General features: G+C 51.9%; 1 long non-coding RNA gene across 1 annotated transcript; it reads right to left on the reverse strand.

Annotated features, from left to right (window-relative positions):
- Window positions 1-25218, reverse strand: LOC116660775. Its single transcript, XR_004316397.1, has 3 exons — window positions 25188-25218; window positions 15001-15006; window positions 1-710 (listed from the first exon to the last, which is right to left on the reverse strand). It is a non-coding gene; the product is annotated as an uncharacterized LOC116660775 (long non-coding RNA).
- Window positions 25219-26281: the final 1063 nt, after the last annotated feature.

Here is a 26281-nt window from a genome sequence, read left to right on the forward strand (position 1 = left end):
GCAATCATCAACCTCTACCTAGTTCCAAAACGTTTCCATCAATCCAAAATCAAACCCAGGCCAGTGGAGGCTGGCGCCTTTCTGCTCATGTAAGGGGGCACTGAGACCCTCACTGTGCGGGTTCCTGATAGCAAGGGCGCCCCTCCTATTGTGCACGTTTGGGGATGTATACGTTCTTCCATTTCCTCGTATCCCCTGAGGGTCCAATTCTTGGATTCCCTTTTCAATAGGATATATATTTCAGGGAAACATGAGGCAGGAAGCCCCATAAAAAGACAGGCAGGGCCGCTGCTCGCCTGCCGGCGCCATCCGGTTCCCCGGCCCAGCGGCTCTAGCTCCTTTTGCCTCTGAAACGGCTTAATTACCCCCTGAAATTCTATTGGTTCCCTGAGCTCACTTCTGATTGGTTATTTCCTTCACTCTTGATTGGTCCATTTCCCTCATTCCTGATTGGTTATTTCTCTCACTCCTGATTGGTCCATTTCTACAAAGCTTGTTCTTAATTAGTCAACTTTCCTTATACCTCGTTTACATAGGATGTTGCAAAGTGTAAACTGGCAGCCTATAAAAGCCGGTGTAAACCTACAGACAGGGGCCAGAACTTGGAGTGTTAACTCCTTTGACCCCGCTGGTGTAATAAACCTGAGTTCTCCAGCTCTCCGAGTGCTGCTGGGTCTCTTGCCAGGATCCGGGTTGCTGTCAGAACTGAGCTGTCACACATTTTTCCACAACAAACAGACACCCTAAGCACAAAAGACCTCCTCCAGTGTAAGGCGTTTTCTGCTGCAATTTCTCTGGTAGTCCTTAAGGAAGTAAATTAGCAGCCTCTGGGGTACTTTCCAGTCGGGGAGAAGATGGCTGAGTAACTACAGTGCCTGCCACAGGACAGGAGTAAGGTGTCTTCGCATGGTCGTCTGCCAAGTCACAGTCGTTTGTCCCTGACACCCAAGAAGGCCCCAGTTCTGAACAACCCAAGGGGCTGTGGCCTGTGGGTAAAATCAACAGGACTTGGGTTGGTTTTTAAGGCCACTGAGAGAGCTGATTTCTCCTCTTTCCCTTGGTGTGTTCACGCACGGAGGACCGTGCCTACACACCCAGAAGACAGACCCAAACACAGCAGGATGTCAGGGGGCTAATTTTTCACCTACAGAACTGGCGAAGGGTTGGAAGGAGATGGACAAAGGATTGTATCTCAGGCTGACACCACTGGTCTTCCCGAGAAAGCACCTGGGCTCTGTGTAAAGAAAGGATGTTCAACCAGCGTTTCCTGAGCATCTGAATGACACACAGCCGGGAAATTGATGTTCAGGGTACCACGGACCACAATCCCTGCCTTCCAAAATGAATCAAAGCCAAAGGGAAAAACATCAATTTATTCATTACTTTGTCATTGTCTGAAAGATCACACAAGGTTTCTTTCAAAACCAAGAAGACACCCTCTGTCAGCACCACCTCACGTGTGTTAAATACCTTCAGCCACAGACATTTTCACACCAGTTACCTCCCTACCTGGGCAAGGGGCATGGCCCTGCAGGTTGCGTATGTAACACGGAAGTCTGAACCGAATGTCACTGGAGAGGACCGACAGGAAGGAGGGTTAAACTGCTGATACAGAAAGTTATTCTAAAATGCAATTATCAAGGGAAACATAAAGTGTTTAAAAAAAATAGCTAAAGTTCATCGACTGTTTTCTATGTGAGAGTCTTTACATGCCTTACCAGCATCACATTCGAAATAGCTTCTAGAAGGACGCTCTGCATCCCAGCATCTCCTCAATGTCTGTGAATGACTCTGGGAGCTACAATTCTCTCTGTAGACTGCGTCTTTATGTTCTTGTGCTGCTTCTCTTTGCCTGTGACCACCACGTGAGCAGGTGCTCAGTGGCCATGTTGCAAGGGACTTGAATGACCACAAACAGGTTTACACCCACCGTGGGTCCTCAGGGAGCACGCAGCTCATCAGGAGCCTGTGCACGTCTGCTGAGAGGAGGGACATAAGAGGGCGAAAGACCCCGCAGCAGAGACCCAAGTCGCCAGGGGAGTCCTGAGGGGCCTTCGTGGGTGGGGGAAGCAGGGGGACAGCGGGCGTCTCCTCGAAGGGCATCTGGTGTCAGTGCGCTTCACATCGTCACACACATCTAACTCAAGGGGCCAAACTGGAGCTGTGCGCCTTCCCGCTGACATTTACCAGCTTCCTCATTGGCCCATTCCTAAGTCCCCGCAAGTCTTCTCAACATCCTATTGGCCATTACATGCCAAGGATCCATCCCGAGGAAGCAGGAGCTGTCTGTGCAGAGCTGGCTTGTTCCTGAACATTCTCTCTCTCTCTCCACACTCTCCACTGGGGCTTCAAGCAGAAACGTTCTTATCAAAGTGAGACTTGGTGGATGCAGTCAGGGCCAGGAAGCCACGTTAATGGGGACCATGAGGACCAGCTCCTGCTTTGCTAGTTTGTAGTCAGAAAATCCATGCACTAATGTGGGGCAAGGGGCAGAGGGTGGCCACCAGGGAAAAAGGAATATGGAGACCACCTGCCATGGTAAAGGACTGCCGCTGAGCTGGACCACTTATACGTGTGTTGATCTTCATCACCCGGTCACTCCTGCACTACTGCTTGGTGCTGCTTTCCTCGGAACCTGGTCACCCCAGAAGAGAAGGGAGGCACGTTTGGCCCAGACCCTGGGCTTCACGACCCCTAGCATGCCTAACATTCACTCTGGGATGAAGCCAGCTTGGGGGGTATTAAAGATGATTGCCTTGCTTTGACATCACCCCCCACGGAGGGATGGAGGTCTGCGTCCCCTCCCCCTTGAATCCAGGTGGCTCTGGGTCTACTTGTTATGAAATAGCTGGATTCCCTCCCCACCACGTGGGACCCTCCTGGGGACCCCTGAAGCAGCATTGGAAAGCCTGCCACCATCAGGTGCTGTGCTGAGACTCTCTGAGCCATAGTCCTAGTGGAATCTAGCCTGCAGTCACCCCACCAACCTGCCAGATATGGGAACGAAGAGCTCAGACCCCCAGACACCCAATGGCCAGCTGAGTCCCACCAAGCTAGCTCAGCCCATGCTACTTGGAGCTGAAAAATCACCCAGCTATGCCCTGCCAGAACCCCGACCCACAGCAATCATGAGATCTAACACACCGCGCAGACCTGGATGCCTGACTTGGGGATAGTATTTAAGGAGGAATTTTGTTGACTGTTCCATCCCAGATATGGTGCCGTGACTTTCGACATACGGGTCCCTTAAGCAGAGATATACAAACTCGTGACATCTCACCCTCTGCTTCCACCTGAAGGTCAGTGACCGCCCCACAAGTAAACACACACAGCCAATTCCAAAATCCAAAATTTACTTCCAAAGTGAAACTTAAAATGATCCAACATCAACAGTGAAATCTCAAATTAAAACGGTGCCTTGATCAATAACCTAAAATTAGCAAAAGAACTTTTCACAGCCTTGTCTACAACATGGAGCATATTCCCCTGAGACAAGGCATGTCCCATGCATTCAGGATTTTAATCGAGAGCAATTCCAAGGCAGACATTTACTGCAACTGCCTTTCCACGTGTATTTCAATATTGACACGTTTGGGCTTTGAAACGCCATCCCAGCTCTTCCATGTCTTTGCTTTTCAAAAATACAAAACTGAGATTCGAATGTGTACATTTTTAGACTCCAAGTATATATTTGAGCAGTTTCACTTCTCAGGAAGATAGCAGACTGAGTTGGCCACGTTCAAAAAACTCAAATTTTTCTCTCTGCACCTGTCTAGGGGTGACTGGGAAACTGGCCTGAACGGTTTTTTTTTTTTGGTGGGGGGCTTACTGGTAACTTTGGCAAGTGGGCAGAGTCACCTAGAAAGTACTTAAATTTAGTTCAGCTTAAATAATGATCTGTAGGAATTTGGTTCAATGCCAAACATAATTAAATATTCATTTAATAATTTAATAAATTGACAAGGAAATTTACTTGCCAAACCAGGACCATTCAGCATGAAGTTTGGGTTAAAAACACCTGCAAGACTGTCCTAAGATTTCACCTCCGTTGCAAAGATACACTGTTGATTTATGTGAGAAGATTTTGCGCCCCATTCAAACATGCTGAGCGCACACCTCATTCCTAAAAAGTAACGTGAAATGTCCGACTCTGAATCTGATCACAGTAATGGCTATAGGCTGTGTGTTTAAATTCACAGAGACACGTTAATGCACGTGCCAAACCCCTGTTGCCTAAAAGTAATCACAAGCTTTCTAGATTGACTGCCAATATGACATAGGCCCCAGAGAAATCACCCCTCTTTACTGAGGCAGATCCACAAATTGGGGGAAAAAAAAACCCGCAAGCACTTTATCCCGCTGCCCACGGCCTTGCACGGCCCCCGTACGCACACAGCCCGCCGAGCGGTGGAGACAGAGGGGCAGAGGGCACGCCGCTCCCTCGTCCCCAAGCAAACTCCACCCTCTGTCGTGGCAGCAGCCTTTGCAGGGCCCCGGGCTCCGCCCTCCCTCCTCTGGAGACGGCCTTGCCCTTAGCACCGCCCCTAACCCAGGCAGGTCTGTCCGGAGGTGGGGCCGTGCATGACGCCCTGCACGGAGACACCCGGCTGTCGTGAGCCACCCACCCGTCACAGCGCCCGGGGCCACGCGCCGCCCAGGCACCTCCTTTTCCATGTGGAGACTTGCATGTTTAGAGACAGGATCCAGAATTTGGGACACCTTTGTCCTCTTTCCGCAGCTGTGTCGTCCATCAGTCCACCTCCCCAGCAGGAGCGCAGTTTCCGCGGGGAGGCGGCGCCGGGAGGGCCGCGTTTCATCACCTTTGACGCGGTGCCTCCCGAGAAGGCCTGTTCTTTCCCAGCGGTGACAGCGGCGCCCGCGCCCCCTCTCTGAGCCAGCTTTCCCGGGGCTAAAAGTTATTTGCTTCTCGCCAAGAAGTCTGAGTATGCTTTTCCTGGTGCCAGCAGGGAATGGCAGCCTGCCCTAGGGAGCAAAGCCGCTCTCCTCCCCTCCTGACCCCTGACCTCACTCCGTAATCATCCAGCGTGAAGCGTGTCTCGGGTTCTCCAAACAGAGGACAGGTGACTGTTCCCCGCACTGAGCTCCTCACGGGCATGGATGCACCTTTCCGCCCTGCAAAGAGCTCAGGGAGCCCGGGGGGAGACCGGCGAGCTCCCCAGGCCGAGGTGTCACAATGATGATGATAATCGATGTTTCTTGAGCGCCTACTATGTGCCAGGCACGGGTGCTCTCCTGTGATGACGCATCACTCCCTAGAGGGGAGACGCTGTCCAGAGGAGGAGAGCTGTGCCACCCGGAGGCTCCCGGGAGCTGGGGTCCTCTCACCTGCTGCCTCGTCCCCGAGCCCATGGGCTCGGCCTCCACCCTGCTGCCTTGCGGAGCCCACACCCAGCAGAGGACCACAGGGAGACAGAGCAGAGAGGCACTCTGCACTGCTCTCTGGATGCTCACAGGTCCATGATCAGTAACTGATGAGATGGCCTTGCTTGAGGAGACAGATTGTGGCTGCAAGCTCCCCAGTGCTGAGGACCAGAGGGAGCTCGTGAGCCAGAAGCCACGGCCCACCTCACAACTTGATAGATGCCCAGAAAAAGGAACTGGTCTTTCTTGGACACCAGAGCCAAGGCGAAACAAGACTAGCCCTAAATCCGCAGCTCCAGTATCTTGTCCAGAGCACGCTCTGAGGGTGGAGGTTCCCAGAATGCGGTCTGCTGTCTTCCCGGCCGCCATGGAGGCCATCAGAATCAGCGTTCTCCCAGGTGGGAAAGAAGGGGCCACTGCTGCCCGCATCTGCAAAGCCTGCCAAGGGCCAGCTGTCTCAGTGGGCTTCCCAGCACAGTCAGTCCTCCCCGGGGCGCAGATCCCGGCTTCCGGCTTGGAGAATTATTAACTCCGTGTTTTTCAAAGCAGCCGCTTGCATTCAGCCCTAACAAGCATCAAAGCATGGAACCATAGTGTGCAGACCATTTTCTTACCAGGTCACGTGACAGACGAGAACATGCTCATCGAGGTCAGAACTCGTATCACAGAGTCCATAAAAGCGGGTAATAAAGTACAAGGAAGCCTTTCTCAGAGAGGCGGGTGGTTTCAGCTTTGCTGCCCCCGGGGCAGGCGGGGAGGGAACGTCCAGGAAACGGACCATTTGGGGTTGTTTATGCAGCGATGCTGTGCTTGTGAGTGGGCAGCAAATCCACATCAGGTGGCTTCTTGTAAGCCTTGCGGCGCAAGGGTAAACAGACCGGCCCAGGTGTCCAGACCCCACAAAGGACACAGACATCGCCCTGCCAGGCCACAGGCTGGCTGCTCGCTCGGCTTCCAGCACCTCTTGACAGCCCTGGCCGTCTCCCAGGAAGAGTGGTGCTCATGGTGGGGTCCTGGACCAGCCACATCGGCATCACCTGTGAGCTTGTTAGAAATGCATGTTCTCAGATTCTCCCTGGACCCACCAGATGTGTGTGGGTCTCCGGTCATTCTGATGCCCCTGAACCTGTGGGAACCACAGGTCTCTCGGCTAACTCCTAACTGGTTCCCTGCCAGAGAGTCCTTCTTTAACCCAAGCTTCCCACACAGCGAGTCACCACTGCCAAACCTCAGCGGCCAAGTTACTCCCTCACGTGGGTGATGGAGGTCTTTCCATTGCCAACTTGATAGATTCCCTCATCCGCATGACTCTCCATCTTTTTTTTTTAATTGTGCTGAAATACACGTAACACAATTTACCCTCCCAATCATTTTTCAGCATGAGGTTCGGCAGCATTGGGTCCGTTCAGCTTGTTGTGCAGGCAAAGCCGCCATCCATCTCCAGAACTCTTTGCATCTTGTGAAACTGGAGCTGTGCATCCATTGAACAATTCCCCGTGCCCCTCTGCCCCGTCCCCAGCCCCCGGCGACCACCGCGCTACTTCCTGTCTCTGGGAATTTGGCCCCTCTCGGTCCCGTGCCCAGTGCGTGCCTCGTGCTTTGGGACTGGCTTGTCTCACTTAGCAGAACGCTCTCAGGTGCGTCCCGAGCAGCGTGTGTCACGTTTCCTTTCTTTCTGGGGCTGTGTAATATTCCGCTGCACGCAGCTGCCATGCTTTGTCTGTCCACTCAGCCAACGATGGACGCACTGGGCTGCTTCCTCCTTTCGACTGTGGTGAATAGTGGTGCTAGGAACCCACGTGGACAAACCCCACTTTGAGACTCTGCTTTCGATGTTTTAGTTCTGTCCCCAAAAGTGGAGTGGCTGGATCACAGGATAGCCCTATTGTTAATGTTTCAGGAACCGCCATACCGCTCTCCATTGGCACTATACCTCTTTGCCTTCCCCCCAGCAATGCACAAGGGCTCCAGATTTCCCACGTTCTCCAGGTCCATCCATGTTGCTTGCAGATGGCATTATTTTGCGGCCAAACACACGGCCTTCCTACAGAATGTTCCGTATGCATTTGAGAAAAATGTATGAACCCTGCTGCTGCTGGTGCGCTAAGTGCTTCTGTATACGTCTGTGAGGTCAGGTTGTCTCGTCCTGTTGGCAGGTCCTCTCTTCCTCATCGATCTGCTGTCTGGTTCTTCTGCCCACTGTTGAAAGTGGGATAGTGACGTCGCTGACTGTGACTGCCGAGCTGTCATCTCTCCATTCCACCCCGTCAGTGTATTTAGGAAGGCTGGTGTGTGGGGCATGTATGTTTATAATTGCTATATCTTCCTAGTGATTTGACCCGTTCATCCTTATACAATATCCTTCTCTGTCTCCTGTAACGGTTTTCAAATTAAAGGCCATTTTGCCTGGTGTTACTATAGCCACCCCTGCTCTCATTTGAGGACTATTTACGTGGAACATCTTTTTCCAGCCTTTCACTTCCAAACTACGCACCTCTTTAAATCCAAAGTGAGAGTCTTGACTACCTTTAGCGTTTTCTGTAGAGGAGGTCTTGGTAACGAGATCTCTAGAAGGGCCTGCTTCATCTCAGACTCTTAGATACTCTTTTGATGTTGTGTATTTCTTTGCCCCTAATCTCTCGCCCCGAGTGTTCCTGGGTCTGAAGCCTCCCTGCAGCTCTGACCTGCCCTGGCACCTGGCACTGCTTTCAGGGAGCTCCGACTTGATATCCAAACCATGCCATCACTTACATCGGTGCTCCAAGTGCGGTGAGACAGAACCAGCCAAGCCCCTGGACAAGCCAGAACCTCGTGAATAAGTCTTTCCCTTCTTTCCAAGGGAAAAACTGGGAATTGGGCAGCTCCTTCCTGACTGTGGTGCTTCACCAGGAGGCGGATGGTGCAACGATGAACAAAAACAGCACAACATCTCCTACTGTTTGGAGTGTGGCTTTTTCTTGGTTGAGAGTTTGCTTAGGTAGCTGCAGATCCTTAACTGGTTTCTAGATTTTCCCGGCAAAGCTGCTTTGGTCTGCATTCTGTGTTATTTACGTGATGTTTCTGTAGAAGAGTGAGGACCTGGAACATCCTAATTTGCCACCCTGCCGACATCACTCCCACATGGTCCTTCATTTTTTGCTAAATCAAATATTGCCCCATTTCTCCCCCTGGGACTTAACCAAAGCCAACTGGCCCCTGAAGTCCTGTGAGCCCATCTTCTTCAAAACACGTGCCTCATTTTGTCTGAGAGTAATTTCTCTTCCTCATGGGACGGTGAGAATCCCTGTGGACGTGCTGAGGAAGGAAGCTGATTCCCGAGATCGCCTCCTTGAGGATCTGGGTCAGGACGTCTCAGGTGGAGCGCAGGAGTTTCTCTCTTTAACAAGTGCCCAAGGTGACTCTCGACTAGACAACCTTGAAAAATAATGTAGTGCAGGCTGGCATTGACAAGTGAGCTGCCACTAAAGTTTCCGAGAAGAGGAGCCTTGAGATGCCGCGGTGTTCCCCGCACCTAATGAAGTGCTGTGAGATAAAAGAGCCGCATTTCGCCCGTTTCCCACCGACTGCGTGCCAGGCACTTCTGCACACTGGGTAGGCGCTGGCTGAGCTCACATTTCAGTTACCCGTGAGACTGTTATTATGACCACTGCATTTCACAAATGAGGGAAACGGAGGCACGGAAAGCTTAAGCAGTTCTCCAAGGTCACATATATGGTAAGTTGTGGAGCCGGGTCGGAGCACAGGTCCCGCGGCCCCTCACTCTTCATCTGGGTGCCATCTATGCTCTCAGTATTTTAGGCTTTGAGGGCGGCTCCTCATCGGACCACGTGCCTGTGCAAACTGCATCAGCCGCCTCAACTTCAGGTGCGCCTCAGCCCCATCCTTTTGCTCTACCCTTGACTGTTCCCCAAAAGTGCTCCCCCAGGACCTTTCCTGCATGTAAACCAAGGGTCAGGTTTAATTCCTTCCTTATTCTTGCATCACATCTGTCACTGTTGGCCGCAGGCTTCTCCAGAGAGCCGTCAGTTGTCTTCTGACCGTGTGTCCCTGGCTTCTCTTGTGTCTCTGTTTCTGAGGGTGCTCCTCAACCGTCCACGGGTTACTGGGACACCTTGGAGTCTGTGTCTAAAACCCCTTCTCCTGGGCAACATCAAAGTCAATGCGCTTACGACGCCTCAGTCCTGAAGACCCAGGAACTGAGCCATTTATCTACGTGCTGTTTCTCTTGACAGCTCTCCGGCTCACCTCGCTTAAAATACACGAAGCTGACCTAGTCACCCACCTCCTAGAGCTTTCTTCTTGGCTCCTTGCCCCATTACACACCCAGGTGTGTACACACCAGACCTGTCTGGGTTCTGGAGGCACTGAGAGCCAGTCTGTTCCATGAGTGCTCGTGATCAGTCAGGCTGATTTTTGTACCAAACAACACCCCGCTGGCAGCGGATGGACACAGCAAAATTTCATTTCACATTCACGCAGTCTCCAGTGGCTGCTCCGCACCCTGGGGCAGTGTCTCCACAAGGCACCAGTGGTCCTGGCCCCACCTGCCCTGCCCCTCACCCCTGGCCTCACTCCAGATCTCTAGGATAGCTTTCCTTCATTCTCCAAAGCCCTGCTCAAATGCCCCCTCCTGTAGAGACAGCTGCATGGCCCCTACATCAGAGGTGTGAAACGGGGACAACGGGACCACTTTGCAGAGCACTGCGATGTTATGGAAAAAAACATGGCTGTACGTTCCCATCGTGATGCTCCAGAAGACGTGTGTGCTCCTCTCTCTGCTCCCCCTGTACCCGTGCTCCATTTCACAGCCCTGGCCCGCACGACAAGGGTCTGCATGTTGACCCTCCCAAGATGCTGGAATTCTCAAAGTCGAAGATTTTGCCTCTCATCTTCATCTCTCTAGAGCCCCGCACAGTGCTGCTCGCACAGGGGAAGCTCAATAACTATGCATTCGAGGATTAAACGCAGAGGATAGAATGAGAAAGATGGAAGAAATTCTAGGCCAGTGGTTCTCAAACTTCGGCATGCATGAAAATCCCCTGGAGAGCTTGTTTAAAAGCAGAGTTCTGATCCCACAGGTCCTGCGGGGCCGTCAGCTGCTGGTCTCCCACCATCTCCCTTTGACAGCCGCACTCTGAGGACGGTCTGTTCCAAGCCACCCACGTGACAGACGCAGACGTGGAGGGTATTAGATGCTAAGAAATCTTCCGAAGTCACTTCCTGCCACCCACTTCCAACTCCAGCTGCAGCTGCTGTGGCCAGTTCCAGAAAGCGCCGAGTCTGTGCGGGACACCTGCCACCCAGACACACACCTTCCAGCTCCCTAAGAACCTCCGGCAATGGCCAGTGGCCCTTACAACCCCCTAGGGAGGCCACCCGCTGCCCACGCGAACAACTGTGTTTTGGAAGAACAGAAGCCCAGAGCAGAAGCCCTCTGGGGAAGAACGAGGATGCTGAAGTGGTTTGGGTTGTGACTCACCGACACTTGCTGGGTGCCGACTGTATCCGAGCACCGAAGTAAGGAGTAAGGGAGCAGGGAGGACTCAGATGTTCTGAGGACCACCCCCCCATCCACTCTACAAGGGAGGGAGAACATAAGTAAACGTGTTCGGAAAGCGTGAGAAACACAGTGGGGAAGCAGCGAGCAAGACACAGGAGTGGAGAATTACCATTTGTTTGCACAAAGAGGTGAAATAAAAGAGACATTCTAGGCAAGGTGACTTCCAGCCTGGACCAGAGACATGAAGATTCTGGTAATGCTGCTCACAGAGATGCCTGGATCAGCCCCAGCCCCAGCTCAGTCCCACCCCATCGGGCAGTCTGGCCCCAGGCGTAGACCACAGCGTCTGCCCGTTTGCTTTGCCGTCTTCCCAGAAATACACTTCATTCTGGGGTCCCCCCTAGACCTGGGGATTTAATTTAAAAAAATGTTTCTTTCAAAGCTCAGAAGGTGAATTTCCTATTTCCTGTCTTGTTTTTAAATTTCTCAGACTGTGTTTGCCCTTTCTTATTCCTTGGTCAAAACACATGCTGTGGAGAGAATGAGGTCTCTGTTTCATTTCCAACGGGGTGGTTAGCTCCAACGGGACATCCAGCATCCTTCTGAGGAGGTGGCCTCCTGGTGACATTCATGTCATCCGTCCACCTCTCCACGAGTGTAGTGAGATGGGCTCATCAGACTGAGCACAGGCCCAGGTGGCCCTGCTCTGCTCACCTGCGTCCCAGCCTGCCTGCACCTTCCAACCACCCCTTCAAGCTTCCAATGCCCAGACCTCCCCCAGATGAACTCTCTGTGTCTGCAGGTTTAGCGTCCAGACCTCAGCGTTCTGTAAACTCCCCGGATGAAGGACGGCCGTGTGGAGCCAAGGTGGGAGCTACAGCCTTTCCCACTGACGACCGCCATCTTACAAATGCGTGCAGTGGGTCCCCACAGGGGCAGGACAGGGGACATCCCTCACTTAGCAGAATGCCACCCTTCCACGCACAGCGACCAACAGGGCCATCTTTGTGTGCCCAGCACGGACTCAGGCGGCATTTCTCAGCAGGTCAGCAACGCCGTGTTTACCAAGCCTGAACGACACCACATTCCCTTTAAAAGAAGCAGTTCATCACGGGTCTGCTGCCTTGACTTAATCAGTCTCCTTGTAACGCGAAGTAAATATGTAACAATGTGAAATTGGGTAAGAATTTCATGCACTTTATAGCTTTTCTGTAACTATAAACCAAAATAATTTTCCAGTCAAGCACTATAAAGCTACAGACCCCATAAAATACAAATCGGCCGCATTAATTTAATGTGACAGGTGGTGTCGCTTTGCAGAAACTAATTTGCCAGCGTTGGGTTTAGAACAGGAAGCTGTCGCCTGGGGGCCTGTTTTATGGATGATGTTTCTGTATTTTAATTTCAATAAAACAAATACAGAGGATGTCTGTCCCATAACCACGCTCTGCCAAGGATATTAATAATCCCGAGGCTTCGCTCGCTGGCTCAGGACGCCCCACGCCTCCGAGCCCGGGCTTAGCCTCTCTGGAAGCCCTTCTGTCTTAGGTCCTCAGTCAGCAACCCAGGCGGCACCCTGGATTCTTCTGTGCCCTCGCTTAATGCTGGGCAAGTCCCGTCAGCTCTTTTTCCAAAACATGCCCCAATTCTCCATGTCCACCCTGTGCCGTCCCCTGGCTGGACCACAGCCCTGGCTGCTCCCTGGCCTCCCACCTCCCGCGGCGGCTGCCCACCTGCGCACCTAAGCGACCCTTCACGCGTGCGAACAGAACACTGCCCCGCGGCACCCTGTGGGGTGCCCATTGCTCCTGGAACAAAACCCACTCTCCTCTTGGTTCTATCCAGCCCCCGTGCTCCGACCACGGCCCTCTTCTCCATCTCCGGATGCTGCTCCTACCACCTCGGCCAATACAGCACAGCCCTGGTCTCTCTGCTTCTCAACCACTCCGGGTGCCCTGAACCTCGGGCCCTCGTGCCAGCCCGTGTCCCTGCCTGGAAGCGTCTTCTCAGGCCAGTGTCAGCTTCAGGACGGCTCCTGGGATGGATGACAGCAACGCCCACGCAGCCAGCCGGTCACTCCGCCCCGCTCCCCGAGGTCTGCCTCGCACTTGGCCCTCTCTGCTATCTCACACCTTCATTTCTTTGTGTTGTTGGGGGACGTGTTCGTTCGGGAAACGCAAGCTGCTGTATCAGATAAACCCTCCAAATAGCATGTGGCTTAGCCAGACATAATTGAAGTTTACTTTGTATTCATATCAAATCAAAAGTGGTTGTTCCGATGGGCAGGGGGACCTCCTCCAGCAGTGGTGCAGGGACCCAGCCCCGCCCGTCTCAAGCTTCCTCTGCCTCGGCCACGTGCCAGAGAAGGGGGACTGGGTGGGCGCCCGGATCTGCGCACGCCCACGTCGGTGGTGCCCTGAGTGGAGCCCATGCCCCCTCACCCTCTTCACTAAATCCTTGCCAACTCCTCGCTTCCTGGCCTTTTGGCCTTCATTTAGTGGGAGCAGCACCCTAAGTCAGCATGCAAACCCAGACGCAGACACGGCGTGTGTCTGTGTGACGGACATCCGGGTCCTTCTTAACCTTTGAAAGTTATTTTCAGAATCAAAGCCCAAAATGAGTGTGTGTGGGTGGGGGTGTGTGTGTGGGTGGGGGTGTGTGTGAGAGTAAAATAAATGAAGCCCACCCTAGTGAGAAGGGCTAACTGCTGCTTATTGGAAGCTGCAGTAAGGAGGTCCCTTGGACAGCAGTAGCAGAGGTTCCAGAAGGTGCTCACAGACTCTGGGAACATAGCTGAATGCGTACTCAATGGTTTATCCACATTCATTTCAAATTAAAATAATGTTACCATTATTTCCAGACTTTATGCCCACTCTACAGAGATCCGAGTAACAAGGTAATTTTAGATTCTAATTTCACGCCCATTCCAAACAATGGCAGTCAGCTGAGAGCCTCCTCTTGTGTTAGGGAAAGGACATAAATAATCATCTGACCAAGCATGAAAATCAGCCCAGATGAACTACGAACTACAAAATACGGGATGACGCAGAGCAGTGAACTACGAGAACACACAGTTAAATGTCCATCCTGTGAGATTCGATCATTGCAGAATTAATGCTCTAGGCCTCTGAGTTTCCTCTCGCTGCTGTAACAAACTACCGTAAACTGTGTGGCTTAGAACAACATGAATTTATCATCTCATAGGAGGTCAGAAGCCTTAAGTGCATTTCCCTGGGCTGAACCCGAGATGCCAGCGAGCCCGTCTTTCTTTCGAAAGTTCCCAGGGAATTTCTGCTTCCTTGCCTTTTCCAGCTTCTGGAGGCGCTCGCATTCCTTGGCTCGCGTGGCCCCTTCCTCCATCATCAAAGCACAGTGCTCCAACCTCTGCTTCCCTCCTGACGTCTTTTCTCTCCAACTCCAGCTCTGACTCCACTGCCCCTCTCGGATAAGAAACCCGATGATGACCCTGGGCCACCCGGGTAGCCCAGGATAATCTCTCCATCGCAGCATTTTTAAGTCAATTCCATCTTCAAAGGAACTTTTGCTACGTCATGTAACATTGCAGGCTCTGGGTATTGGGATGTGGGCATCTTGCAGGGAGTGCGTTATTCAGCCAGCCGTACCAAAGAAGTCCCAAATAAAACGGCCGTTTGGATTAATCTGCACATTTACTGAAGAATCATGCTTTTCCTTAAAGCCCTTCAGGGACTCCTGCTAGAGGTAAAAACGAGCACTTTAATCTCCTGGCAATTCGGCGTCCCACGTGGGGCGTGACGAGCAAGAAGGGACTGGAAAGAGGCCCGAGGAGGTCCGCAGAGCGCCGGTCTCCCGGACGACAGCCGAGCCGGCTGGCGGGCAGCGTGGAAACACTCCTGCTCCGCAGCTGCTTTGAAGGCACCTGCTCGGCGGATTAAGGAATGACTAGATTTCCTTGGACTTGGAAGCCTCTCAAGCCTTTCTTAAAATAGATATTTCCAGAAAAGTAAAATGGAAAACAAAAGTATGCGTCTATTAATATTTTATAAAGGCCCTAAGACATGGATCACTGCCTTGGCCCCTGCAGAGCAACAAGAGGAAACACAGGAAAATGAAGCAGTAACGTGGGGCACCGTTTTGACCTTCAACTTGACCTTCTTCCCACACCTTCCCACGAGCCCTCATTCCAGTGAATTTTAAAATCCCTAGGTTTGAGGGTCTCTGAAGCTCAGAGGAAGCCCGCAGTCATCACTTGTCACTTTCCTGCACATCTGCTGCCATCTCTGAGACGCTCTGGCCGCCACCCAGAGCCAAATGCACGCAGCTCCAGTGCAGAGCCTTCCCTGGTGCTTACCTGTTCCTCTTCCACATGCAAAGTCCATCAGTGACGCCTGCGAACTCCACCTCCACGCCATGTCTCACATTTGCCCCCAGCTCTCCATCCCCATTGCCAACGGGCCAGTGCAACTGCCCGGCCCTTGCCTGGGCCACGTGACGGCACCCCAGATGGCCTCCCCCGGCTTCCTCCCGCTCCGCGTCTTCGCCTTGGGGCTGACCCAGCCCCACCTCACCAGCCTCCCCTCCATCTTTCCTCTTGTCCACCGTGCTGTGATCTCAGCTTTCTTTCTGTTTCCCAAAGCACACGCCACCCTCCTTCACACTTCCAGACCCCACATGCACTGTTCCCTGCCTCTGAACGCTTTTCCCCACACTGTCAGCAATGATGGCTCCTGATACAGCAACCTTACATGTCTCCTCACTACCCTGGGGGAAGCACAGACTCGCCAGCAACTCGCCTCCTCCCCGCGCGCTGTCTGTTTGCTTCACACCATTTATCACAGTCTGTAATTGTCTTTATTAATTTGCTGCTTCATTTATTTCCCTTCTGTGTCCCTAACTAGACTGTACAGGGAAGGGGCAGCACTGATTCTGTTTCCTGAATCTTCCTTCCATGGGAAGAGAGCTGCCCAGGGGTGATTCTCTGTCTCTCCTGGTCACTCCTTCAAAGGGAAGATGAGGGACTTTTACCAGGAGAGGGACCAGGAAAGCTTCGTGTCAGGACCCCACCGCCTCCGCAGAGGACCTGTGATCTGCTCTGCACCCTTCTCACGAGCATCACGTGGACAGCCTGTGCGTGGTGAGGCCGCGTCACAGGGCAGGGGGTCCAGCTCCTGGCCCGGGACCAGCTTCTCTTGCCCCAGATGTGACTTAGCCCTACTCTTATGCTGCCAGTATTCTGACTGCCATATGCGGTACTCTTTGTCCTGTTGGTCAGATAGTTGAGATATGATCCCCTAAAAGAATTTTTTTGTTACCCACTCCCCAGGCCAAGCCAACGCCCAACCAAGCTCTCACTGAGGGCTCAGTATGTCCCATCACAGGTCTTCGCTCCTGGTGGCAACCGACAAGTCAGCACAGAGCAAATGCATCAATGCTGAGGATGGATTCGTGAGTGACTGAGTGGGTGGGGTGTGATGGGAAGAAATGCTTTTTGAGGGGACAAAAGCCTTGAAGGCAGAGAGAACACTGGGAGCTGTAACACAGAAGCATGCAGCGGGGCAGGGGGCCTGCTGCACTCGGGAGCAGGTTGTCTTAATTCTCCATCCATCATGACCCCAGGGAGGAATCAAGCACCAGCTCGAGGCGACGGCAGCCCCCCGGGGTCCTGGGTGGGAGCACGTGGCCGTGGGTGGGTCTGCCTCCTGTGGACGTGGAGCCTGGCGCTGGCAGGCAGTGGGGGCTGATGAATGTCCATGTTGTCCCTCACCCCTTCACTGTCTTGGTCCTGCGATGATACTTGATTCCATGTGTCTCAGTCGACTCACGCTGCCATGACAAACTACCACAGGTTAGGAAACCCTCCTACACTGTTGGTGGGAATGTAGTTTGGTGCAGCCATTATGGAAAATGGTATGGAGATTCCTCAAAAAAACAGAAATAGACTTACCCTGTGATCCAGCAATCCCACTCCTGGGCATATATCCAGAGGGAACTCTAATTCGAAAAGACACCTTCACCCCAGTGTTCATGGCAGCACTATTTACAACAGCCAAAACACGGAAGCAACTTAAATGTCCATTGACAGATGGCTGGATAAAGAAGCTGTGGTATATTTATATAATGGAATACTACTCAGCCATGAAAAATGATAAAATAATGCCATTTGCAGCAACATGGACGGACCTGGTGATCATCATTCTAAGTGAAGTAAGCCAGACAGAGAAAGAAAAATACCATATGATGTCACTTATATGTGGGATCTGAAAAAGAAAAAGACAAATGAACACATTTACAAAACAGAAACAGACTCACAGACATAGAAAACAAATTTATGGTTACCAGGGGGAAAGGGGGGTGGAAAGGGATAAACCGGGAGTTCGAGATTTGCAGACACTCACTACTCTATATAAAATGGATAAACAACAAGTTTCTTCTGTACAACACAGGGAACTATATTCAATATCTTATAGTGACCTATAATGACAAAGAATATGAAAAGGAATGTATGTATGTGAAACATTGTGCTGTACACCAGAAATTGATACAACATTGTAAACTGACTACACTTCAATTTTTTGAAAAAACACAGATTAAGGTGGCTTAAAAGACAGATATTTACTTCTCGCAATTCTATAGGCTGGAAGTCCAAGATCAAGGTGCCAGGAGACCCAGTGAGAGCCCCCTTCCTTCCCGCTGTCTTCACACAACCTTGCCTCTTGCCGAGGCACAGAGGGAGCACGGGGGGGCTGATGTCTCCTCCCGTAGGGCCACCCGTCCTGTGGGATTAGGACCCCGCCCTGATGTCCTCATTTGGCCCCAGTTACCTCTTTAGAGGCCCTCTCTCTATTTAGAGACTGCATTGACAGTCACAGGGCGGATCAGGGCTTCACCAGATGAGTCTGGGGGGGACACAGCTCAGTTCACAGCACATGAGAGGCCCTCCCCTCCCCTCCTCAGCCCAGATCAAGCGAAGGGCGGCGCACCCGCAGCTCCATTACTCAGGAATGTGATGACAAAGGAAGGGCAGCTCTGTCCACGGAAACCAATCAGGGCATCCTCCGAAGATGGCATTTTAGGTCCTTTTCAGTTGTCCCTGCACATTTCCTTGAGACCCACTCGAACTTAAATTGGAGAGCGCGCCCATCTGCTCCCCTCTCCACTTCTTTGTCTGGTCTGATTTTGCCAGGAGGCTCCAGGGAGCTTCCAGAGGGAAAAATTACCCAGACGATGCCTTCTTCTTCAAGACCGCAGTCTCCAAGACAAATCCAATTTAAAACAGAGAGCAGCAGCGTTGTCCTCGGGAACTGGGGCCTGACCTCTAGCCGTCGTGTCTTTCTCAGATTATTCTCTTGCTCTGAAACCTCGGATACCTCCCGAGGGCCCAGCGCGCAGCTAAGGAAGCGGGACCCAGAGCCAGGGCGCACGCGACGCGGGCCAGCAGTCCCAGCGTCTGGACAGGAGCCCTGCCGGGCAGGCGCTCACAGGACACACTGCTTCCATCATGAGGTTCCCACGCGCGTGCCAGGGTTAAAGCCGAACTCACCAAGCTGACTTCCTTAAGCAAACCCATTCCAGGAAGTCAGAGGAGGAAAACCATTTCAGCGGACAGCCCGACCCGAGCACAGCAGGAACCGGCAGACCCGGAGGCTCTAACAAGATGGAAGAGCGCACGTGAATCTCCAAACTCGGCGTAAGTACCCGAGGACGTGAGCTAGACTCCGCGACTTCTCAGCACCTACAGGGCGGTGAGGCTCTCCCTCCTCTTTCGCCCAGTGTTCTGTCGGTGTCCGTATTGCAGATGTGTTTGAAGACCGGCTGAATGCTTTTCCATCAGAGCGTGAGCGGCAGCCGGCCTCCTAGGGCACCGGGGCAGGATGCCACCGCCTGGCACAAGTCAGGCCCTGGGAGGGCGTCCACGGTGCCACATTCACAGGCTGGGCTAGTCCATATAGGGGCCCCCAGACTCTTCCTGCCTCCCTGCCCCCCACTGACCACACTCCAGAATCCCTGAGAACGTCCTCTGTTCCTCCGATGTTCCAAGTGAGCCCCTACCTCACCCGCCCTTGTCCCTGCCCGGAACACTATCTCCCCAGAAACCCGCGTGGCTGTCTCACTCGCTTTACTGATGGCCTCGGCCCAAACATCTCCTTGCACACGTGGAAGCCAGGACAGATGCTGAGAACAAGCAGCGAGTGAGATGGGAGATGTGGAGAGTCCTACCCGCAAAGATGCTGAGGATCCTGTTTCAAAGGGGAGGGAGGGGCCCACATGCCAAACGCTCTTCTGCAATGTGACCTTGTCACCCCCTCATCAGAGGCCAAGTTCATTTCTCACCCTCCTTGAATCCAGGTGGACCCTGTGACACTTTGACCAGCAGGAGCCCGTGCCTGTTGTAGGTGGAACCCATAAGCGACCTGGCAGTTTCTGCTTCTTCTTTTTGTTTTGTCTTGCTTTGTTTAATTTTATTTTTGCTTTATTATTGTTTATTTTAGTGGAGGTACTGGAGATTGAACCCAGAACCTCGTGCACACTGAGCATGCGCTCTACCACTGAGCTGTACCCTCCCCCCAGTTTCTGCTTCTTGTCCCTGGAACGCTCACCTTTGGAAGACTCTCTCCTGGACACCAACATCACTGGGTGAGAAGTCCAAGCCACAGGGAGAGGCCATGTGCAGGTTCTGTGGTCAAGGCTCATGCTGAGCTCCCAGCCCACAGGCAACACCGACTGCTAACCGTGCTGCGTGCGCCATCTTGGAGGCACTGCCCCATCTCGCCTTCCGGTGACCCCAGCCCCAGCTGCCGTCCGACCTCAACCGCACGAAAAACCCATCTAGAACCATGCAGCTGGGCCCAGCCCACCAACAAAATCCTGATTCACAGGCGTGTGTTGTTGTTTAAAGTTGGGGGCACTTGTCTTGCAGCAACAGGTGGAGCTGGAGCCAGGACTGAAGACTGACCGCTGGATTTAGCCATGTCGAGGTCAACGGTGACCTTGGAGGGGAAAAAAAATAAAAGTGACTGGCATGGACTCAAGGGAGAACGGGAAAAGAAGCGAGAGCAGAATCACTGAAGGAGTTTGGCCGTGAAGGGGTGCAGAGAGACAAGGCAGCAGCTGGAGGGGGCGAATAGCAGGTTTACTACGGCGCGTTTACACTGTGAGTGGGAGCGAGTCAGTCGATGGGAAAATGGACGGGGAGGGGGAGGTGGCCGGCGGGTTTGGTTTCAGGTGCCTACGGTGGGCAAGGCACCAGTGAGCGAGACTGCCTCTTCGAGAAAGCTAAGAAGTTACAAGGAATTTACGATACGTATTGACATTTAAGACAATGAACTCATGCCGGGAAGCGTGTTAACTGGGCTTGCGATTCAGATCACCCTTCACTGTTACAGCAACGGCAGGGCACACCTCCCTGTGGCCCCGTCTGCTGGATGCCAGCGTGACCCTGGTGATTTCTGGGGAACCAGCGAAGGAGAGAGATCTGTAAACAGACACGGCAGCCCCACGCCCATACCGGGAAGGGCACGGCTCCAGGGAAAGCAGAAGGCACAGATTCCCTGTATTTGCTGGCGGTTAAACCCCAGCCTGTATCAGTTCCCTTCTTAGGAAAAGCAGTGCTGCCGGGGTGACAGGAAGGAGGAGAGTCTGAGTTCCCTGCAGCACACCCCCAGACGCAGGGTGCCCCCATAACCCCTACACACCCCCAAACGCAGGGTGCATCCCGTAACCCCTGCACACCCCCAGACGCAGGGTGCCCCATGGTAACCTCTGAGACAGCCAGCGCTCCTGGTTAATTCCTGGTAAAAGCAAATTGAAATGCATTTAGAAGAAGGAAGGAGAAAAAGATTCAAGCAATTAACCAGCATTTCTGCACCTCTGCTGCCGTAATTACACGCCACCTGCATACAAACTCTGAGGCCTGTGACAGTCAGCCTCTGGGATAACGTGCTGCTCTGTTGTGTTGGTCGGTTTCACTGTTTCTGGATTTGAAGCTAAAAATCTCTTGACCGTTTTCACGAATGGTCCTTGATTTGGGAAGTGGGAGTCTCCTGGTCAGACATAATAAATGCATGAAGTCTCCCCGAATGGAAAACTTGCAGCCCGTGCAATGGGAGCTGAATAAAGTTCTTTCAGTGCCCCGGGCCCTGCTCTGCGGAGGAAAAGCTGTAAGACGGCCCAAGCTGACTGTTCCACAGGAAACGGCATTTCGAGGAAGCCGGATGGCCGCGGGGAAGCAAAGCCACCTGGTGTCAACCCAGTGGAGTGGAGGGAGCGGGGAGGAAGGGCTGAGCGACACTCCCCAGGCCCCGCCGTTTCCAGTGGACTCAGCCAGCGGCCTGTCAGGGACAGACTCCCGCTCCCAACTTGCAGCTGAAGGCGGTGCAGGGACGCAAGGGCCCGCCCATGTGGGCTGGGCAAGCACCACTTTGTCACTGGGTCACTTCCGAATCCAACGATCTTTCCGCCGTGATGCAAAAACAAGCTTCTGGCAAAATAAATCCGTCCGTGTCCATCTCTTTCCAGAGGGGACCCCCGACCCCTATTCCTGCAGGAGCCCTAGAGAGTCCCAAGGTCTGGCCCCAGGAGAGCTGGGACCTGTCTTTTGTGTCTCCATTTCCAGCACCAGGAAAAGGGTCCCCCAAATTGTCCGTGGTCGGCAGAGGGTATCCCTCACCTCCAAACTTCAGTGTTGAAGCAGGAGCCAAATATCGCTGGCCCCTGGGGAGCGGACCGCTGCCGAATGAAAACCGTAGGTGTGGATGCCGGGGAAGAGCTTGCCGCGCACAGGGAGGCCGGCTTTGCTTGCCTGCATTGATCGGCACTGCAAGGCAGCGACTCCTACAGCGAACGTAAAGGGACAAAGTCAGGTTGGTCATGGTCGCACTTTTGCATCAGACCTTCTGCTTGCACGTGAAGGAGCCTTTATTGAGAACCTAGCAGGTGCCACTAGGATGCCGGGCAGTGGGGAAACGGAGTCTGAAAGAGCTGGCTCTGCCGGGAACCAGAGAACACGTCACGTCCACGGCCATCCCGGAAAGTCTCGCCTGCTGTCAGGGTCATTGCCGGCCTCAGGCGCTTGCATGCTGAGCACATGCCCATCCCTCCTCCCGGTGTTGTCCTTTGATCCTCAGTGAGACCCCCGTGGAGTAGGCGTCCCTGGATCCTGAGCCGGAGGCAAGGCGGTGATAAGTTCAAACAAATTTACCGGGATCGATCGCCGCCCAAGGGTGGGAGCGGGACGCTCCCCTGCACCTTCCGTATCCAGGCCTAGCGTTCGCTCCGTCTCACCAACGCCCTTCCCTGAATCCTACGTCAGGAAACCTCTCGTGTCTTTATTGCAAGCGCGCCGTTCACACAGACCCGCGCTGAGCACGCATTGCCTGCTGGCTCCTTCAGGACCGAGCACCGTGTGAGGTGACAGGAAATGTCACCATCTCCTGTAGCTACGCAGAGTCCGTCACCGCCTGCCACCCCCCTTGGAGGGGTCCTTTGTACCATTGAAAGCAGAGGGACGTGTGATCTGCCAAAGCCCCTCTCAGGTGGGACTCGCGCCCGAGGGGGAGCACGAAGCGTGGTGTGAGGCTCTGAGCCAGTCGGCTGTGGCCTCCGCCTTCCGAAAGTGGGGGAAAACCAGGAAGTGAGAGGTGGACCGTTTACAGACAACAGCTTTGTAATGACGAGCAAAGGGACCAGCCGTCCTTAATCAGTAAGAAAACGAGTCAGAGGGAACAGCTCACCTGGAAAGGGGAGAACACCGGCCTTTGTGCTCACAGCTGGGAGGAGCTCCAGCGAGCATCGCTGCTCCCGCCGCCGGGCCCGCCAGCCGGCCAAGGGTCATCCAGACGCGCCGCGGCACGCTTGGCGCTGGTGTCTCTGAAGACGCGTCTGCGCTTCCTTCAGAGGAAAATAGTTTATTGATAAGGAAGCATGCAGTATTTAGTGATGATGTTCCTAAAAATGTCTGTTTTGGAGGAGGCTGTAGCTCAGCGATAGAGTGCATCTTAGCACGCACAAGGTCCTGGGTTCACTCCCCAGCGCCTCCATTAAAAATAAACAAACAAACAAACCTAATTACCTAACCCCACAAAACTTTTTTAATAAAAATTTTTAATGTCTTTTCCCAAAAAAATGACCTGGTAAAGAATGAGAAGATGGCAAGACGCCTGCCAAGCACCTAGAAGGAGACACCGTCCTTCCGGGGGGTAGCCCTGCGCTCCAGGAGCCCACATCCCTCTGAGTCCGGTGTTTGGGGACACGTGGACCCCACCCAGCCTTCTGGAGGCAGGACAAAGGCCACGCAGGTCACCGCATCTGATGTGTTAAATGTCACGGAAATCAAAGCCTCCAGCTGTAGGCGTCTTCCCTGCGCACAAGGAGCCTGGCAGGGAGCCAGCAGCCCGGGAGAGAGACCCGTGCCCCTCTCCCCACTCTGACGGAGAAAATGCGGCCCCATCAGAGGCGGAAAGAAGTTAGGGAACATAGAACGTTATGGTTCTCTGGTTAAGAAGAAGGCAGAAGAGGGAATAGATTTTAAAATGCTGAGTATGACTGTCTTAAAAACCTCTCGCCCAGCTCAGAAGAGAGAAGGGTCGGTCCTTAGTTACCAGAAATGCAGCAGAGAGACTCAGACAGAAGCAAGACTACACTCCCAGTGCCCCAGCACCTGGAAGCAGGCCCAGGGATATTCTGGGTGGGAGAGGGGAACGTGGACACACCCAGGCAACCGAGATCCCAGCATCTCGCTGTGAGAACGGAAGGGCTATCCATAAACGAGCAGCCCGCCCTGTGAAAAGAGGAGGTTAGAGGAATTCCAGCTGCCAGTCCTGGGATGTGTCAAGCAGGATTGCCATCTGCCTGGGGCTCCAAATGGGAAGAAGAAGCTTTCCCACGAGAAATCAAAACCTCAAGCCCTACCACATGCGAGTGAAGATTCCAGATTTGCACTGTGAATGTGGTCCAGGGAATCGTAGGCCAAGAAATGAATGTAAAAACTTGTCCTGGATGGGTGCAACCTCGGGGCCCCCCAGCAGAAGAAAAACAAAGCCATTCTGTGGGAATATTTTGACAATCCAGAATGCACGGAACTCCCACACGTGATTCGGGTCGCCGGTCTGCACAGGCTTGGTCTCCCCATGCCATTTGCATTTTCTTGTTAAAACTCTCCTAAGTGTGCAGATTGCAATCTCTGCATTTCCCACTAAAAGGGACCAAGGCTCCTTGAGGAATGGTTAACGCCACCCCTGGGGCAGCAGGTGTGCAAGATGCAACAGGAGCAGTCGCTCTTCTCTGAAAGCAAGGATGCTAATAAAGATATGAGGGCTGAGCCACTGAGAATGGGAACTCAGCAGTCATAGAGGGGGTGCCAAGAGCAACAACAAAGATCGTAAGAGCAGTGGATTAAAATATAGCAAGATGTTTAAATCCTGGAATACAAAATGGTACTTTTTAAAAAAAGTTACTACAGGAATTAACTCATGATTCTGAAAACTGGGAATTAAAAGGAAAGACTCAAATATTTATCCTGCCTTCCCTAGACAAACTCTTTCCTTGGGTATCAAATAACTAGTGAGAGAGTTTCCTCTTTATAGAACTATCCCAGCCAATGAATGATGAAATAGAAATCAAAATCTGTACCATTAATAAGATTATATATTGGAGAAACGAACACGAGTGGCTTCTGACATCACAAAGAGAGAGAAAGGAGATATTATGTACTGTTTGATGGAAGTACACGCCAACTGTGAAGTAGTGTTGCCCCCAAACAAATCAGTCAATTCAACTTAAATGTAAACTAAGCCTCTGAATCCAACTGCCGACATAGGAACAAGTTAAATTAAAATGCTGAGGCGGGAAGCCCCATAAAGAGACCGGCAGGACCCCCAAGCAAGGCCACTGCTCTCCTGCCGGCGCCATCCAGTTCCCTGGCCCAGCAGCTCTATCTCCCTTTTTGCCTCTGAAACGGCTTACTTACCCCTAAAATTCTATTGGTTCCCTGAGCTCACTCCTGATTGGTTATTACTCTCACTTCTGATTGGTCCACTTCCCTAACTTCTGATTGGTCCATTTGTAGTACTTAATTTGCATGGAACTCACTCCTGATTGGTTATTTCTCTCACTCCTGATTGGTCTATTTCTACAAAGCTTGTTCCTGGTTGGTCAACTTCTGTTATACTTTATTTGCATATGATGTTGCAAAGTGTAAAACTGGCAGCCTATAAAGGCCTGTGTAAAGCTAAAGACGGGGCCTAGAGCTTGGAGTGTTAACGCCTCTTGGCTGCTGGCGTCATAAACCTGAGTTCTCCAGGTCTCTCGCCTGGATCCAGGTTGCTGTCACAACTGAGCTGTGACACATTTTTCCATAACAATATGAAAAGGAAATCAACTAAATCCAAACTGCTGGGAATTCTATAATGCAAATGACTGAATTTGAGAAAACAAGAGGGAAACTGTAGATTAAAAGTGAGTTATAAGGCATCAAAATATTTTCCAATGTAAAAATCTTATTTGAATAGTCATACAAACAACTGATAGTTTTTTTTAATTATACATCATGACCAAGTGGGATTGTGAGGTATGCAAGATTGATTCAATGTTTGAAAATCAATTAATATAATTGACCATATCAACAGGAAAAGAACAAAAATTATATGATCATCTCAAATGATACAAAAAAAGCATTTTAAAAAATACATACATCCATGATAAAAAAAAAAAAATCTCAGCACAGTAGGAATAGAGTAGAACTTCTTGACTTTGATAAAAAAAAAAAAAATATATACCAAAACGAAACACAGACACATTCACACACACCACACACAAAACCCTACAGCTAGTATCATACTTAATGGTGATAGACTATAAGTTCTGCCCCCAAGATGTGAGAAAAGGCAAAGGTGTCCCCTCTTACCAGTCTTACTCAATATTGTATTGGAAATCCTAGCCAGTGCAATAGGATAAGAAAAGGAAATAAGAGATATAAAAAAATAAAACTGACTTCGTTCGCAGATAACACAATTGCCTATGCAGAAAATACCAAAGAATGAATGACAAAAACAACGGTACCTCTTGGAATGAGTAAGCAAGCACAACAAGGTTAATATAAAAAGCCAATCACTTTCCTATACACCAGCAGGGAGGAAGTAGAATTTGAAATTAAAAACACAGTGCCATTCATAGTAGCACCAAAAATGGATTTCTCTATAAACCTAACAAAAAGTAGGTAGGAGCTATATGCAGAAAACTGCAGACTGTTAGGGACAAAGAAATCCAAGATCATGGTTAGAAGACTTAATATTGTTAAGAAATCAATTCTTCCCAACTTGATCTATAGATTCAATGAAGTCTCAATGAAATGTCACCAAACTGTATTTTCTGAGTTTAAGGTTTACACAGAACAGCAAAAGATCTAAAATAGCCAAGACAGCATTG

This window comes from Camelus ferus, chromosome 31 (genome assembly GCF_009834535.1).
Source record: "Camelus ferus isolate YT-003-E chromosome 31, BCGSAC_Cfer_1.0, whole genome shotgun sequence".
NCBI classification, from domain to species: domain Eukaryota; kingdom Metazoa; phylum Chordata; class Mammalia; order Artiodactyla; family Camelidae; genus Camelus; species Camelus ferus.